The 11,354-nt window shown below is 35.7% G+C and overlaps 1 long non-coding RNA gene across 1 annotated transcript; it reads right to left on the bottom strand.

Moving 5' to 3' along the window:
• Positions 1-1,012: 1,012 nt before the first annotated feature.
• LOC129146817 (uncharacterized) lies at positions 1,013-10,976 on the bottom strand. Its single transcript, XR_008554080.1, has 3 exons — positions 10,829-10,976; positions 3,932-4,078; positions 1,013-1,789 (listed from the first exon to the last, which is right to left on the bottom strand). It is a non-coding gene; the product is annotated as an uncharacterized LOC129146817 (long non-coding RNA).
• Between the last annotated feature and the right edge of the window lie 378 nt (positions 10,977-11,354).

Raw genomic sequence — 11,354 nt, 5'->3', positions numbered from 1 at the left:
GTAAATATTTTAAACTTTGAAGCATCTGAATATGAATTTTTTTTTTAAAGATTTATTTATTTATTTATACAAGCACTGGGTACAGTCAGAAGCGCGGGAGGGTGAGAGAATTCACCACAGCCAGAGCGGGGAGCAGAGCAGGCAGAAGGACCGAAGCACACTGCTGAGGGGAGCAGCGGGCGGCAGGAGAGGTCTGCGCGCCTGAATATGAATTTTATTAAGTAAGGGAAAGATAGCATTTAGTAAAAGTCTTACTAAATGAAATTTCAAGAATGTCAAGTGGTGAGCTATGCCATTCTTACTTAAAAAAAAAAAAAAAGATCTGTATGTCTCTGTGTCAATGGAGTGTTTATTCCCTCCTGATGACAGGGGATAAACTGACATGTAAAGCTGCCAAAAACTGTGAGATTGATACAAAAGAACGAGAAGAGAGAAAGCAGAATGTGGTCAGAAAATCTCAAGAAGAGCTATGAAAACTACCTTAGGATTTTGCAACATAGAGCTCATAGAATGAAAAATGAATATTGATTTTTTTTCTCTGCTGACCTATAGAGATATTATATCAAACATTTCTGAAAGTGGGCTATACCGTTCACTTCACTATACTAAACTGGGAATAAAATACAGTACTTAAGTTTGTTGCAAAAACACATAAGAGCTATAGCTTATCAACAGAAATCAAAGAACGGAAACTATTAGTGAAAGTGGTTACAGAGAACTTGAAGGTGGCTGGAGCAAACTTTAGATGGTATGGAAATTTTCTGCTTGATTGGCATGGTAGTTATATAAATACAGTAGAATATATAAATATATTTATATAAATAAATAACACATAGTAATATATTTAGAATATATATACATATATAGTACATGTCTATCAGCAATTATCAAAGTATGCATTTAATTCCTGATCTTCACCTCATCAAAGGTTTATTGAAAAAAAATGATGTATAATTACAATAAGTTAAATGCAATTCAACTTATTCACTAAGCCATATTGCAGACTAACAGCTTATCACTCCTCTGCAATCAGTGGTTTCTCAGTGTGGTTATTATAAAGACCAGCAGTTGCTGATTTCCCAGTCAGTCTTCTAAAGCCGAACTCTAAAATCCTCCAGGAAGCTGGGTGGTGTTTTTCTCTTCAACCTGTGTGTCTCTCTTTCCCAGCTCCTGTCAGGTACAACCCTTCATCACTGCACAGCCGGCAACCACAAACTTAGCAGCTAAATAACTTCATTTATTATCTGACAGTTGTGTAGTTCAGAAATTCCAGTGGACTCGAGTGGATTCTTTCCTCAGTCTCTCAAGATTGAATTCGAAGATATCAGCTACACCACATAGGGAAGCTCTGGGGCAAAGTCAGCTTCTAAGATGATACAGATTTTTGGATAAACTTGGTCCATCATGGCAGTAGAAATGAGGTCTTTGTTTCTTTGGTGGCTGTGAGTCTTGCCAAATGTTCCTTCAAAGTTCTACCACCCACACAAGACTTATGAAGGGCATTTTCTGGGGTGGGTATGAAGGAGACCAAGGTATGTACAAACCATTATTTTTGAGGCTTCAGGAAATCATGGAGGAAAATTGCTCAGAAGTGCTGACGTCCAATCTGAGATCATGGTTTAATTGTAAAAATATAGGCAGTTGTTGGGTGACAGATGGGAGTTCTCTAAGAAACCGTTAAGCACATGCCACAAAATATTCATCCAAATAAAATTTGGGAGCTCTTAATGTCTTCATCTCCATCCATGAGTAGGAAAGTATGTGATGGTTCCCTGGGAGCTTAGCCTAGCTGGATAAAGGGAGAAAAGACTGGTACATAGAATATGTATGGATGCTTGGGAAGCAAAAACAAGTAATACAAAAAATCAGTAAGCCTCATTTCCAGTGCCAACAAAGACATACATTATAAAATGAATGAAATGTCTGAAATTTCGACAAAATAATAATTAAACAGGGGCTTATCTTTCTCTCTGCACATAATTATTTTTGTAAAATAATGCACAGAGGATTCAGTGAGAGAGAATTGTGCACAGCAAGGAAAGAAAAACCACCAACCAGAAGGGCTGTTCCCAGTCAAATTAAGCAAGAAAAGAAATCGTGGAAATGATGGTATTGTAAATGCTTCAATGTTTTGCTATTTTGCTTTCCCTTTCTTTTTCCATTTCTACAGCCCGCCATTTCACCTCTCACAAAAAAAGCATCTTTATCAGCATTTGTTCTCATGGTGTGCCACAAAAACAAGGGGAGCAGGGTGGAACAACTATATAAATGAAACAATGTCTATATTTTGACAATGTATTGCATTGTTCTTCCTATTCCAACTGGATATGGTTCAGAGGCAGAAGAAAAAAGAGACACAATGAGAATTAATTGAAATATAAATTGAAGAATGGTTATAATTATATTTTCTATTCAACAAAAACTGAAAGAATTTTTTTTAAACAGGAAGCATTTCATCATACAAGCCATTTCTGTTTTTGCCCAAGCATCATGAATAGCTATACAGAGCTGAAGTTAGTTCTTATATGTAATGGGATAGATTGGTAAATTTTAACACTCTAAAGGCACACATTTAAGTAACTGTTACACAAACTTACTGATATGGAGTAAATATTTTGAATTCTTTTCTCTGCAAATAACTTTCACTCCATGTTTTCCACATCCAGAAACTTGAGTGTTCTCAAGTGAGTCAACTTCTAATATTCCATTGACATGTTGTAAGCAAAACTCTACTGTCTTTCAAATTCCAGTGTGATGACACGGTATAACCTTATAATACTCAAACCTGCACATTAGTCTCATACTGTTCCTAATTGGGGCAAGCATGTGCTGCAGACTTCCTTCCTGCTAAGAGAAATTTGCATGTGTGAAGTAGGAACGATGGGCCTCAGTGTACTCTATACACTGAGCATACCGTGATCGAGGCAGATGATGTCCTTATCCTAGAAACCTAAAATCTTGTAAATAAATAAGGCAGCAAATAAATAAGCAAGGTGATGATATAGTGTGGTATCTGCTATGAAGAAGATTCAAAGGATAATTTGTGAAAAGTGACTAAGTGAAGAAGGCATTTCCAATTATGTGGTTGCAGCAGGTCTCAGTGAGAAGGAGACAATGGGAACAAACCTATATGGTATAAATCAGTCAACTTAGAATCCGGAAAGCCTTTTTCTGCTAGATAGAACACATTGGACAGAGATACCATACATAGTTGTTCCACTGGTAAGAAAAGAAAGCCATCATAGTCATAGAAAAGTAAGCAAAAGAGAAAGACCTAGGAGATGGAATAAGGTAGAAATGGTAGAAACCAGGCATGACCAGATCACACAGGGCCTTGTCATGACTGATGAATGTCTTATGTTTTCCCCTTCATCATAGTTTGAAACCCTCTCTCATCTGCTCTGTTTTTTGGAAGACTGAACTGTATGAATAGGTATAGTGGATTGGTTTACTCTTTTTGCTCCAGTTGGATTTGGCTGATTGGTGACTCCAGAAGACCAGAGGACAAGAGGAGGTGTTAGTATCCAGTTGGCCTTGCTACTTCCCTATGGGGTAACCATGGGTCAGTTGTATCCCTTTGAACAGAAAGTCCCAACCCCTATGAGGTAGCACTTGCCATTCAATTACTCTTTCTGAAGTCCCTTGACCTCTCCCAAGACTACAGGTCCAGACCTGCTGATGTCTCTGTTTCCAGTCCTAAACCCTGAAGCACTATATTATCCCCCGCTGGTCTACCTAAATTCTGATAAACTTATAAAAATAATTCCATTATAGAATACCATTTTATTGCCAAGTTTGAGGTCTAATTTTTACTGGGAACTTCTCTGATACAAACATCACAGTAAGGATTTTATTTTAATTATAAAATGTACAATTTGGGCAAAATGCCTCATATGATTATTCATAATTAAAAAATAGAATGTATTCTTACTTGCACTATGGGCCATCGTGTTGTTCACGTAGCACTTCTCTCTTGTTCTCTTCACCAGTCAGGAGGTTGTATTTAGGGTCTAGAGAGCACAGATTTCATTGTGTTCAACTAAATTTCTTGACTCTTCTCTTTCTTTCAAGGTTCTGACTTGAAAAAACAGATCCATATGTACCATTGATATTAGAAGATAAGTTGTGAGTAGTCTTAAATTTAAGAAAAATTTCACTTATACACACACAAAAAAATGAAAGATGATAATGAGGAAAGATACTTGTAGAATTAATTTTGTTCTCATAAATATTCCCTGGAAAAGCTATAAAAGTGGAGGAAAAAAGACTTCAGTTGTCTGGAATACTGAATGACTTGCAAATTACACTACTGGAATGCCTGAATTTATTATACCTAAAAGTGTTGCTTTGCTGAAAAGCATTGTTAAGCTGGTGTTTCTTCTTCTAAAGAAAGTAAATATTGAATTTTGTAAGACAAAACATCAGATCTAAATATATGCTGTTCATTTGAGAAATACACAGTCTCTTGAGACAGATCACACCTGTTAGTTTCTTGAGCAACAGATAAAAATAGGAAGACTCTTAATCTAAGTTTAGCTTTGTGCAAACATAGATAAAATGCCTGGGCTTTTCTCTAAAACTCTAGCAATTCCTCCTCATAAAACTGCATCCAAGGTAATACATTGAGTTTTCACAGGCAAACAGAAGCAAACATTTGAATGAGAATCTGTGATTTTGTTTAGTACAGATACCCGAAAAGAGATTTTTTGAATAATTTAGTTTAAAATTTCCTCTTCCTTTAATACCAGTTTTGCACCTACTTTAAATATTTTTTGTGAATGATTAGAGGTACAAGATGTGAAGAAAGATATGTTTGATAATTTTGTTTGATATGTTTGATAAGTTTTGTTTGATATGTTTGATGTTATTTTGTGTAGAAAGTCTATACAAGGAAACCAGGAAATTTGCTAGCTACTACTAAATCAAGGCATATAGTCCTGAACTTCAAGAGCAGTAAATCTAATCTACATAATAGACAGGAGAAAATTTACAAGTATATAAGAAAATTAAGCCATACAGCATTTTCACCAAATTCACACATCGAAAACCTCTCATTTTTTCCTAGTTATGTTTAGGGTTTTTGCATTCATGTTGGTTAGGAATGAAAAAAATAAGATGGACCTTTTTTATTTGAGCTTGTCCTTATTAGTGTTTACCAAAATATTTTTACTAGCATTTTTTTTCTGTTTACGAAGGTTAAGAAAAACATAAATACAAAGATTGAGAATGTTACATTGTTTTTAACGGTGCTATTTATTTTATAATTTAAGTTCATTTCAGTGTTCTATGGAGAGGGTCTTCATTTATACAAAAAAAAATCTATAAAGAACAAGGGCAGTAGCATACATACTCTGCTTATAGGAGGTAGGCATATATCTGGTTTCTTCTAGAATGAAGTAAATTTGAAATTTTCACTTCTCTAAACATTCTCTGAATTCCATGTATACTTTAATTTTTAATAAATTACTCAAGACAATATTAGCAATTATGATTAGCTTTTCAGCCATTGACATTTTTTATTGGCCTACTTTCTAAAGTTCTGGAACTTAGAAAATTCTAAGTTTTAAGTTTTCTAAGTTTTTTTTCTAACTTTCTAAGTTCTAAAAGACTTAGGAGAATCCTGAAGGTATGAAAGCAATGCAATTTCTAAAGCATGGACTCCTCTTTTGGTCCATGGTGTGTGCAAATATCACTAATCTCATCTTCGTATAGGTGTGACGATATGAATTAACCATTGTTTCATATGCTTAGGTTCTGGTTCTCTTATGTTTTACTATTTTCTTCAGAGAGCTAGATGAACTTAGGGAAACAGTGGTGTCCTGAGGTTGCAAACTGAGTAGTTACTAATCAGTAAAGAAGGCATGAGGGTGAAGAAGTATTAAAAAAAGAGAGAATATTATACAGCACTAAAAATGTGTTATCAAACAGGAAGAGACACACAAATCTGAACTACATGTTACAAAATGGAAGAATTTAACCTCAAAGTTTAAATAATGTATGATTCCAAATATAAGACATTCTGAAAGAGGCATAACCCTGAGACAGTACAAAGGAGAACTGGTAGCCAAGGTTGGAGTGAAAGTAAGGATAAATAGGTAGAGCACAGAAAATTTTCAGGGCAGAGAATATACCCATATGATACTATAATGGTGGATACATGTCATTATAAATTTGTCTAAAGGCAGAGAAAGTACAACCCCAAAAATGAGACTTCATGTAAATTGAGGACTTTGCTACTCAGTTTTGTAGCAAATGTACCACTCACGTGTAGGATGTTGATAATGAAGGGACTTTTATTGACAATTTTGACGAAATGGTCCAGCAATCCCACTTGTTAGTATTTATACAAATGAGTTGAACATGTATATACACAAATGGATATTTCTCTGCATTTAATGCATATGTGTAGGACAGGGCATAAGTGAAATGTATCTGCAATTTCTGTTCAACTTTTCTGTGAATTGGAAATTTCTCTCTAACATAAAATTCAGCAATTAAATAAAGGAATAATACAAAAAAAAGTGAATAATTCTCCAATGTTTATCAACAGTTTCTGTGGTTTTAAACAACACTACAGAAAAAAGAACTATCAGAGTTACTAAATCACCAATTCTTTGTAATTGTAAAGGGATTTGTATGGCAACTGATGTAAAATTAGTTAGGAAATAGTGCAGAAAGCCCAAATAAAGTAAGACAAGAACCAAAAAACCCTCTGAATAAAAGCATTATACTATTAATAGAAATGCTCAATTCATGAAAATTAGGGCTTTGGCAAATCCACTCTAGGCTGTTTGTGTGAATAACTACTCCATTTTGACAAATAGCATAAGTCATTTGAAAAACTCCTTCTGCTGACACCAATTGTAGGTTTGCTTTTTTTCCTGTCATTTTGAGTTGCTGACAGGAAAAAATGTGGCTACTAACAAATTCATCATGTCCGAATTTTAAGCCTTGAGCATATTCTGACTCTTTCTATTTTTGCTTCAATGTTTCAGCTATTGGTTGCAAAAACAACCCCTATTCATCATCCCTCCCTATTTGCATGTTGTTTGTGACATTGCCTGCCGCTCTGCCTAACGAGAAGTGGACTTGCTGTCCCCATCCCTCAACTTCAGATCTGAACCATGACTTGATTTGGTTAATGGGAAGTAGCACAGTCACTGGGTGGCATTCTAGGTGTTGGGGCTACTGGAGGCCCCAGGTGTCTGGAGGACTGCATGCTGCACTCTTGGAACTTTGCCCCTTTACATTGAAAGGAATGTGAACTGAATAGATGTAAGAGAAGAGATTACAGTGAGCGAAGCTGATCCATCCCAGTTAAGGCCATCCTAGACTAGCCAACCCCAACACACTTAATCCCTGCCTGGGTCAAGTTCAGCTAAGTATGACCTAGATCTTCAGAACCTTTCCAAGACTCAGTTTTATGAGAAAGAAGCAGCGATTGTAGCTTTAAATTCCTAAACTTTTTGGTTACATTAAAAAGAGCTGACTAATAAAGAATCGTACATGAGCTGCTGAGTTTGATGATATTAAATCTCTTATTTTTATGTAACAAGTATTTATGAAAATCTACTGAGTGCCTAGTAATATGAAGGACCTTCTAGAAGAAAATGTGTAAGAATAGGCCTTTGACCTCAATTAATGTAATTCTTTGAGGACAATATTGAGTACTATAGGTATTGCCTTAATATATTTTGCAGACTCCAGATTTTCCTGATCTATCACAGTTTCCTCATTGTGAATCTGGGGTGCTATCAAGACTTTCTGACTTCCAATGATCTGTAGAAATATGCACACCAAAATAAATTCTTCATGAAAGGCCAATTCTAGAGAACAATTTATGTCTTTATTTTATGACTAAATTTAAAATAATTAGTGCATAAATATAATTAAAATCATTCTTTTAAAGGTCTCATTTGTAAGTAAAAGTTTATTAAAATTACTTTATGCTAAAATTACTTTGAGTTAAAGTTATCAATAGTCTATTTAAAAAATATTCTTTATGTTACTATTGCTTGAATGTTCAGCACCTCTCGGTTGTTTACGATGCCATTGTTTTTATAATTATCATTATATCCAGATCTTAGCATTAAAAGGATGTTGAGAAAAGACAAAGTAAGATCTTTTCTTGCAGGAAACTATTTTCATGCAAACTTACCAGATAAACCTTTCATGCCTGCCCTATGAGATGCAGAGAGACACTTTTTATAAAACTTTGAACCACTAGGCAGGAGTCTTCATGAAAACTGGAGACCTTCAACCACACCTAAGTTAAAATTATCAATCTTGCAAAGCCTCTAAACTGTCCTACTAGAAAATATCCTTATAGAAACTGGGTGCATTATGATGTCTTTGAAGTAATGACAAGAGGAGAAGGGGAGTAATCAATATTAGGAAGAAATGAGAAAGATGTGCATGAGCCACAGAAGAGGGGACAGATCCAGGAATATGAACTCCCGACTCTAGTTAAGCTCCTCTTCAGTGCTCTGTTGAGCAAAGGACAGAACTTTTCTAAGCCTCTCTATGCCCAGTGCAATGGAATTGTTAGAAGAACTACATGCAAGAAAATCTAAAAACATTTTAATAGTCACAATTAGAATAGACTATCCAAACTCCTCTGAAGTAAATACTTAAATTTCTGTGTCATCCAACACCCAAAATCACGAAATGTTATTTATAGCACTGTAGAGTTTAGACTAAAAATTCATAAACATATTCCAAGTAAAATTGTTTATCTCTTTTATAGTTTGAAAATTATATGCACATACACAGAGACATGTACATGCAAGCACATAACAAGTGAGTCACAGGAGCTAGTTCCAAGGTCTTTTTTTTTAAGATTTATTTATTTATACATACAAGAACCTGGCTACAGGCCAGATGTGTGGGAGGGTGAGAGGATTCACCAGAGACAGAGAGGGGAACAGAAAAGGCAGACTGACTGAAATACACTGCTGAGGGGAGCAGCTGGGGAGATAGGAGAGGTCTGCCACACCCTGTGGGTATCTCCCTGGCTGGCAGGGATCGAAGCCACTCTGCAGAGGCTGTGGACAGTTTCATAGCGCTGCGCTCAACCACCTGCACCACCAGGCAAGGTCTTAAAGTTAAATAAAGAAGCTATTTAAGGGGCCTGCCTGGTGGTGCTGGGGTTGAAGTCAGCACAATCAAGCTATTGGCAGCCACTGCAGCACAAATTTGAACCCGGGGCCAAGGAGCTGACCCACATGGCACAGCAGACCTCTCCTGTCCAGCCTGCGGCTCCCCTCAGCAGTGTATTTTAGTTGACCCACCTGTTCTGCTCCCCACTCTTTCTCTTGTTCTTGTATGCATAAATAAATAAATCTTTCAAAAAAAAGTATTTTAAAAATTGTATGTTTTTAATATATATGTATTTATGCACATACATTATATACATATATATTTAATAACGACTGACTCAGTGACTTCTACATGCATTGAAACAGCATGGATCACTTATGTGACAACAGATCACATATTCAATGTAATTACTGTAAAGGTAGGAAATTTAAAGAAAATGTTTCTGATGTAATGGATGAAGAGCGACAGAGAGGTGCATGGCCAGGAGAAGGCACTTGTGCCTAATTTTAAAGTGATCTTGGAGACAACTTGTGCGATGAAAAAGACAATGAAAAAGTATACATTTTATTTGACTAATTACTATTTCTATTTCAATGCATTCAGAACTTTTTTTTTGCCTCCCAATTATTCTGAATACATTTTTCCTAATTATTTTTGTCTCTAGAGTTAAACTGCATAGTAATTTATTATGAAAATAGCATTATCTAGTGAAGAATAGAGAGGTGACTGGGAATTTGGTTGTACAGAGGATAGACTGCCAGCTTTGAGAGTTATGAATAATATATAACAAACAATGAATTACAATGGGATTATGAGGAATTTACTGAGTAGATTTTGCTCTGAGGAAAAGCAGGATTTTCCAGTCTCATCACTCTGTAATTTTTATAAATAAGAAGAAAAAAATCTAAATATTGAAAATAAGCCCTGAGAACTGAAGAGATGGAGTTGGAATCCCAGAATAAAGCATCTTCTCCAGTTCCCATCCATTAAATTTATAAGAATTCTTAAGAAGCAAGAACTGTAAGGAAGAGGATTTTATAGTAATTTGTGTAGTCGAGTGTACGTAACTGTTTTCTAAAGTGAATATTGTACAGCATGCAATCTCCCAGGTAAAGGGCTATAAATGCACTGTGTGTAGCACAAAGGGAGAAAAATTTTCATGAGCACCATCTGAGCCTGGGACTTATTGAAGTTTTAACAAGACCCTTTTCAATGCAGAGGTGTGAAAATGGACAGATTTTTCCATTTGAATGTCTTTTCCCAATATTTGCTATGTTCATCACAATATAAGCTCTCAGATTTAAAATGTGAACTAAAGTCCACCTCGCTGTGCAAATCAGTACATTAAGCAAGCCTGGAGGAAAAGCCAGAGAGATAAACAGAAAACCTGCAGGAGATTTTGCTATCAAGGGCAATGGCAATTAAGATTTAAATAACGAGTTAACATACAGTTATGAGTTAGAAACGAAGTACAGAAAAATAAATGGAATACATCCACACACTTGCAAAATAGATTGTGCAAAATAAAAGAGCACACTTAAAAATTAAATTTAAATATTGTATTCTACTTTACAATGGCAATTAAGATTTAAGTAACAAATTAACCTACAGGTATGAGTCAGAAGCGAAGAAGTACAGAAATATATGCGAAAAACATCCACACTTGCAAAATAGATTGTGTGAAGTTAAAGAATGCACTTAAAAATTAAATTTAAATATTGAATTATACATTGCCATTGGTGTAGAATCAACTGCTGTAACAAGGAAGAGCCTAAAGGGTTTATATTTCTTTCTCAATGGCCCAGGCAGTTATTCCTGGCTGGTGGGAATCTCTCTTCCACATGGGGATCCAGGACTCCCAGCTAGCTCCTTCTAGCGCTTTGATGGCCCTTAGGGGTTTGTCATTATCCGCATCATAAAGGCTGGTCTGTCAGCCCAGACCTTGATGGCAGGAGGCTGAAGAGGGTTTGAGGAGGTACAGCCACTCAGTTACAGGTTCAAGCATAAAAGCAGCACACATTCTACTCACATCCCTTAAGGACCCAGTAAATGACAGCAGGAGAGAATGGAAACCGAATCCTTGTTCCACGTCCAGAAAGAGGATTTTGGTTGACTGTTGTCTGTGCACCACATGCAAACAAATTAACACTGATGCATTATGACCAGATAAGTTCTTAACAAATGTTACTCCATCAAAAAGAAAAGAATTATGGCCCCTAATTAAAAAGAATTAAAAAGAGTTATTGCTCATCCAC

This window comes from Talpa occidentalis, unplaced genomic scaffold, assembly GCF_014898055.3.
Source record: "Talpa occidentalis isolate TD23 unplaced genomic scaffold, MPIMG_talOcc4v2.1 talOcc4.4, whole genome shotgun sequence".
NCBI lineage: Eukaryota > Metazoa > Chordata > Mammalia > Eulipotyphla > Talpidae > Talpa > Talpa occidentalis.
Note: the sequence above shows the minus strand (reverse complement) of the source record. Positions and strands in the feature narration are given on the sequence as shown.